Source organism: Marmota marmota, unplaced genomic scaffold, assembly GCF_001458135.2.
Source record: "Marmota marmota marmota unplaced genomic scaffold, marMar, whole genome shotgun sequence".
NCBI lineage: Eukaryota > Metazoa > Chordata > Mammalia > Rodentia > Sciuridae > Marmota > Marmota marmota.
In genome coordinates this window covers 817,718-823,023 of record NW_026000141.1, presented here as the reverse complement: position 1 = coordinate 823,023, position 5,306 = coordinate 817,718, and the positions used below count along the sequence as shown (strand labels likewise).

The following is a 5,306-nucleotide window of genomic DNA, read 5'->3' as shown; positions in this document are numbered from 1 at the left end:
TGTCTGCGAGCCGCAGGCGAATGGCAGCCTGAAATTACCTGTTCTATGGCTGAATGAGCTGCGATCAGTCGAAAACAGGGATGGTGACGTCAGCTCTCCAAGATGGTGGCCGCTGGCTTCCTCTGTGGTCTGACCGGTGTGGAGAACCCGTCTCAAACCCAGAATTCAGCACTTAGTTCGGTGATTGCACAGCTGGCAGAAGCCCACGGAAACTGCAGCGCTGTATCTTTGCGTTGCTATCTCCTCGTTTCCCAGCGCGCGCCACAGACTCTAGCCGCGGGGCGATTTGCTGAATAAGCAGTGTGACCCTCCGTGCGGACAAATCTCTCATGTTTGAGCCCCTGTAGCTGATCCTTGTGCGATGGAAATCCTTCCTCTAGGTTTTGGAGCACCCCAATTTTGCTGGAAATTCCTAACAAGATAGCTTTTAGCCTTTCTAACTTGTCATTCTCCTGCACAGTGACGCGGTACACGGGGGTAATGCACTCCCTTTGCCGCCATCTTCCAGTCAATGGACTTTTATTTATTTATATGTGGTGCTGAGAATCGAACCCAGTGCTCACATATGCTAGGAGAGTGCTCTACCATTGAGCTACAGCCCCAGCCCATCATACTTTTTAAAAAAATATTTTTAGTTGTAGATGGACTCAATGCCTTTATATTATTTGTTTATTATATGTGGTGCTTAGGATCAAACCCATGGCCTCACACGTGTGAGGAAAGTACTCTACTACTGAGCCACAACCCCAGTCCCAGTATTATCATTCTTTATCGAATTTATTTCTTATTAAAGTATATAGTTTTAAGACATTTTTACAGTATTATGTAACTTTTAGTATGGTTAGATTGGAGGGATGCTCATATGTTACCATAGAGCAGACATTTATATTTTGTCTAGACTTCATTATCTTAGTTTTCATGCTCTATATATACAACAACCAACCTATTTCCAATGAGAAACATGTTAATACATTACAAACTTGTAACAAGTTTGTAATGTATGTTTACATTACATTGTTACAAGTTTGTAATGTATGTTTCCAACTTGTTTTAAATATATGTGATATATTACAAAAAATATTGTTCTTGATTGAGAAAAGGACAAAAAATGCAAAACCACAATTTTTCATAAATGAATATTGCTAATTGATTCCCAGCCCTTTCTTATATTGGGTTTCTTGACTTGAGATTTAGTAAGCTAATGAATGGATAAATTAATTAAACACTTATGAAATTTAGTTGAGATTTAACTTAGATTGCAATTTAATTATTTGTTTCTTTATTGTATCTATTCACCCACATCAATAATTTAGTGAATGTTATAATTCCAATCTAAAAAACAACCAAAAAAGCAAACTGAGGGGTATGGGAAGAGAGGAGTGATGGTGATGGAAGTCACCAGGTAACTGCTTTGTAATTTATTGAGATGTACCTCAGGAACATCTACCTCTGTTTAGCGTGTTTTAATTTACAGAATGAATTTTAAAAGCAACTGTTACCAAGTAAATATAATTTAATGTAAAAATATAACATGAAGTACAAATATTAAAATTGTTAAACAAAGAACAAATAAATTTGCAAATTCTATACAATATAAACAGTTATGTTTTTGAAACAGAAAGACAAGCTCCTGCTCTGAGTCTTGCAGGTTAATTCCAGCTGTGATGCACTGCAGGTATTATCTCTCCTGTGTCCCGGCGCCAAAGTCTCTGCTCTCCCAGGTGTCTTATGGAATCTATAAAATAGAAAAAAGTAAAAAGGGAACTTGGGATGATGAGTTGCTGGCCACAGAGAGTGGCCAGGACCACAATTACCTCAGGATATGCAAGATGAATTTGGGAACTGATCTCTCCTGGGGTCTGGGCAGGGAGCACTGAGGCTGGTATGCTGCCCTCAGCTGAGGATACAGTCTGTGGGCAGAGAGGGTCTATGAATGTCCTTAGGAGCAAATTCCCATGCACATTCACCTTCAGAACCTTCTGAGGCTGCTCCCCAAGAGAGTGAACATGAGGCAATGGGAAGGGTTCTCTAGGACATTTGGGTGTAAAGGCTGAGTAGCACATATCTGGGACTCTGAGGAGCAGCACCTGTGATGACAAAGGTTGGAACAAGGACCCTGCTCCTCCAGCCCTACCTTCTGTAGTGCCATTTCTCAGACAGCTTCTTGCACTGATTTTAACCAAATTGTACCTTCCCTTGCATGACCATGGTCACATGCAACTATGGCACCTTCAGTGCTCTAATTACTTCTGATGGATTGCATAAAGTGCAACAAAGAAACTTAAGGAAGCAATGGAGAATATGTGGACTGACTTTACCTCTGCTCTCCCTCCCATTCTTTCCACACTCACATTTTCTCTTCCTAAACTGCTTTATCACCTTTGCTGCATTGAACCCACATTTTAAATCAGGAGAGGGCCTCTGGAAACAATTCGTGTTAGGGGACCTACATTCCAATTGTATAATCTTGACCAAGGAAAGGAAGGGTACATTCCTGCATGCTCAGAGCCAGCAAAGGCAGGAGAACCCAGCTATTCACTGGTCACTAAAACAGAGCCAGATTGTTTGTGTCTCATGGATCCGGCAACAATTCAGTATTTCTGATGCCCTCTACAACTCAAGCTAAGTGCATGACCATGCAGGATTGTTCAGCATGATTCAGTGTTGTCGCCTGTGGTCAAAACCAGGGCAAGATAAGAATGTTAGTGCAGAGAGATTTAACAGACATTGAAGGGCCAAGGACCTCAAAGATCTGGATGAGGGAAGCACCTTTAGAAAAGTCATAAAAGTGGGAAAGATGAAACATGGAAAATCTATAGAGTCTCTACATAAGAAAGAATTAATAAGAGAAACCAATAGAAAATCAATTACTTGCAGATTTCTGGTCCTTTTCTCCTCCTCCTCATCCTCTAGCTCAGTTTCTATGTCTTCTCTGTGGACCATGGCCGTGATGGTGATGGTGTGGCCTTAGAAAAAGGAAAGGCAGACATAAAGTCAAGGTGAGAACTTGAGTTGTTGTTCTAGAGCCCACAGTCAAAGTTCTCCATTCCTCCTCTTGTCTGCACTCCTGTCTCCTGGCCTCCATCACCTCACCTCTGCACTGAGGAATAGATATAGGATCCCAAGAGCTCTTTTCCAGGTCACATTTTTTCCACTGTACTTGGTAAGGATTCTGTGTCATCCTGTTCCTCCAGGAGGTGAACACAGTCTTCCTGATTTTCCAGACTTAGGCCTTTTAAATACAAGCAAAATCAGATTTTCCTCCAGGGCTTGGCAATTAGATGAATACTGGAAGTCAGAAACATGTTCAAGGAGGAACTTCTTCTGACTCTTTTACAGGAGAACACAGTAGTCTGTCCAGGGAGAACTGAAACAATTTTCTTTAAGTCCCCCATATTTGGGAGTTTATTTTCATCCAGAAAGACAAAACACAGAAGAGAAAGTGCTGCTCTAAGAAGAGAACATTCAGAGGGGATTTGTGACTTCTTACTCACTGCTTAACACTAGTGAGAGCTTCAATTACAGGTTCACAAAATGCCTCTAAGAAAGTATGCCCCACTAGATTTTTTCCATTGTGGGTCAAACCTAAAATGAAGATCTAATTTCTTTCATGCACAATGCCAAAAAATATTCAATAATGAAAGCCAAGCTACATGATGCTTAGAAGAGGCAAATTTAGGACACAGTGGGACTTAACATGGAAGATTGCATTTAACTGGCAAAGCAAAAGGTTGTCTTCTAACGAACAGGATGTCAGTAGGTCTGCTAACTCTTATTTTTATAAAAGAAATACATATTTCTGTTTATTTCTATTCCATTCCCATTCCTCATTTCCCACATGAGTAGGTGAACTCAAATCTTACCGTGAAACCTTTCCCATTTTGTCATACCCCAAGGGCTGTTCCTACCTGTAGGCTCTTCCTCATCACTGCTTGAATCATAATCTTTGCTCCATGTCCAACCTTTAGAGACACAAACATCAGCAACAGAGTTACTTAAGATTGTCTCATGCTTTCTTCTGCACAATTAAGCTCATGATGGTTGCTAGGGTTGGATGTTTTTTTTTTTTAATCCCACACTGGATTGTGTGATTGAGGCTTGGTCCTCAGAATGGCCATATGAGGGTTGTGACACCTGTATGAGGAAAGGTCTGCTTGGAGGTGATGGGGCCATTTGAGGGTATGAGACTCAGAAGTAAGAATATAGATTTCTCAAACCCTTGTTAGATTCTGGTTATATAAGAAGATCAAATAAATAATCTGGTCCCTGCTGGCTTCCTGTCTCCCCTTGTGATGTCTCCCTCCTGCACCTACATCCATGATGACACCATCAATCATGCAATGCAGCTAAGAGGGCATTCACTAAAGCCAAGTGTTTGCCAGTGCCATGCTTTTGTATCTCCATAAATGTAAGCTAAACACACCTGAATACATTATTCAGTTTCAGGGTTTCCTTATTAGAAAGAAAACATAGTGATACTAATATTAATAGTCAGGATCACTGTGATCTCTGTTCGGCGTCTCAGACCCTCTCTGAGCTCTGGGGAGTCAGAGGCCTCAAACAGGATGCTGCAAACAATTGCAAACCTTCTAGTGAGAGAGTGGAGCTGTAAGGAGTCAAATTTTAACTACTTCCTTCCATTGGCACATTATCACTCTCTTCTTGAAACAGACCAAGCTGTCATGCAAACTGTAATGCCAACAGGCCAGGAGGGAAAACCGCAGCCAAGCACAAAGCTTGCTATCATACAGTGTGTAGCTAATACTCTTTCTTGTTAAGGTTGCCTTCAGTGAGGTCTCAGTTGGCGACAGACACCCCCATGAGAATTCGCACACTCAGGAAATTGTGTATGTCATCTCCAGGAAATCATATCATATTACAAGAGAAAGAGAAACTAAAGAGCAACATTTAAATTTCAGAGGAAGAAAAGCAACCTTACCATGGCTTTCCATGGGGTCTCTCGACCCATGCTTTCTCCAGGAATGAACTCCACTATGCCATTTGGGGGAACTAGGGGGATGCAGAATGACTATTAGTATACTGATTTATTGCTTATGAATTGTTCAGGGCATTTCTTGATATGGACAGCAGTGAAAATATACAGCAAAGAGAAGAACAAGAATGAATGAGAAGCAGAGCCTTTGGGTTTTCAGCTAGACTGGAACGCGGTGTGATATGTGTGTTTCATATTTTGTACCCCTAGGGGAATATCACCTCTAGAGATGACCACTGAGGCCACTTGTGGTCATCTCTAGAGTCCTAAAACCAGTACCTCCAAAATTTTTTAAAAGTATGCAAAATATTTC

The 5,306-nt window shown here is 41.1% G+C and overlaps 1 long non-coding RNA gene across 1 annotated transcript; it reads right to left on the bottom strand.

Annotated features, from left to right (window-relative positions):
* Positions 1-1,611: 1,611 nt before the first annotated feature.
* LOC125611330 lies at positions 1,612-4,020 on the bottom strand. The gene is made up of 3 exons (XR_007341485.1): positions 3,909-4,020; positions 2,872-2,966; positions 1,612-1,735 (listed from the first exon to the last, which is right to left on the bottom strand). It is a non-coding gene; the product is annotated as an uncharacterized LOC125611330 (long non-coding RNA).
* Positions 4,021-5,306: the final 1,286 nt, after the last annotated feature.